This window comes from Didymella exigua (assembly GCF_010094145.1).
Source record: "Didymella exigua CBS 183.55 unplaced genomic scaffold M421scaffold_36, whole genome shotgun sequence".
In the NCBI taxonomy this organism is placed as follows: Eukaryota; Fungi; Ascomycota; class Dothideomycetes; order Pleosporales; family Didymellaceae; genus Didymella; species Didymella exigua.
In genome coordinates, this window is record NW_022984810.1 from 1 (window position 1) to 2003 (window position 2003).

Sequence of the window (2003 nt, forward strand, 5' to 3'; positions counted from 1 at the left end):
TTTAATGTATGCTAGCTAAAAGCTGTTTAATCTAGACTTTACTAAATATAGTTACTGTCTCTACGAACCCTAAGGTATAAGAGAGACTCTGGCTATAATAGTAATAGCTAGTACAAGCTTTTACAGTAAGCTTAGCAATACTAATACTAACCTAAACTATCACCGAGTGTCCCACATCACCGAGTGTCCCAAAACTTGCCAAGCCCTCTACCTACTCTCTCTCTCTAACATGCCTCAACTACCAAACGCGTTATTACTTGAACATGAAGGGAGGCTTTAGCTTGCTATTAAAGCCTTGAAATCTGGACAATTCTAAAGCCACCAGGCTGCTGCAGAGGCATTTAACGTTGATTGCCGTACACTCTCTTGTTGCGTCCAAGGACTCACATTTCGCGCAGAAGCTGCCCCCAACTGCTAGAAGCTCACTGCGACTAAACAGCAGACAATCATCCGATACATACTCGACCTCAACTTGCGAGGATTTGCGCCCCAGCTGTGCGAGGTGGCAGATATGGCTGATAAACTGCTGGCTGTACGCGGTGGCAAGCCTATTGGCAAGTGCTGGGCTGATCGCTTTGTAACGCGCTCGCCTAAGCTCAAAATAGCCTTTAATTAAGCAAAGGATAGGCAGAGAATACTCTAGGAGGATCTAGAGATAATTAGCGCGTGGTTTAAGCTAGTAGAGGAGACTAAAGCTAAGTATAGCGTCTATAATAACAACGTGTACAACTTTAATAAGACTAGCTTCTAGATAGGCGTAATTGGCTCTATAAAGGTCGTCACAGGTGCAGAGAGACGCGCCTGACCTGCGCTTGTTCAGCCAGGCAATTGTGAGTAGGTTACAGTTATCTAGAGCATCTGCGCTGCTGGGTACGCGACCCTGCCCTTCATTATCTACAAGGGACGCGTCCACATCTCTGCCTAGTACAAGGAGGCTTCAATACTGCGTAATTAGAAGCTCTCAGTCTCTAAGAACAGCTGGACAAACAACACACTTAGTCTAGAGTGGTTAAAGCACTTTAACGCGCATACAAAGACGCGCTAGGTAGGGGGGTACTAGCTGCTTATTTTAGACGGCTATAAGAGCCACCTTAACCAGCATTTTAAGGACTACTGCCTTAAACACAAGATCCTAACCCTCTGTATGCCCCCCTATTCATCGCACATCCTCTAGCTGCTTGATGTGGTCTGCTTCTTGCCACTGAAGCGCAGGTACTCCCAGCGCGTTAGAGACTTGGCACGCTGACGCGTCTTCTATATTAACAAAGAAGGCTTCCTCCCTGCCTTTAAGGACGTGTTTTTTAACATGTTTACAGAGCAGAACTATTAAAAGGCTTTTAAGGCAGCAGGGCTAGTCCTAATCAACGCGCAGGTTGTATTAGATCGCCTTAAAGTGCAGCTGCGTACCCTACCAGAACCCCTCCTCCTAGAGACGCTATAGCAGTTAAAGACTCTAAGCAATACCTATGAGTTTAGATCTTAATTAAAGCTTGTACGCGATTCCTTTACTCACTTGCCTGTTACAGCTTAGGCTAGTTTCTCCCAGCTTATAAAAGGTGGTGAGCTGATGCTGCATGAAAATGCGCTTCAACGTGCTTAGATCTATGAGCTTGAAGAGCAATTAGCAGAGATGACCAAGCGAAAATCGCGTAAGCGCAAGCTGTCGCAGCAGATATCATGCCTATTTACCAGCCAATTCAGGGGTGCAAATGTATGTACATTTTGCCTCTATTTTGGCTGCAACAGTTATGAGCCCGGACGCTGAAACTGCGCAAGCAAAGATTGAATGGATTTTCGTGTTCCATGGGTGACCACAGCCGAGGGTCTTGGCATGGTACCTGCTCTGTTGGCGTGCTATCTGCAGCAATAGAGCATCGCGAAGAAGGATTCATCTATTACTCAGCACATTAGGTATTCTGCTGCGTTGTGTCACCTCCAATTATGCTGTCCTAGTTGGACGTGAGGGGGTGTGTCGCAGCAGATATCATGCCTATTTACCAGCC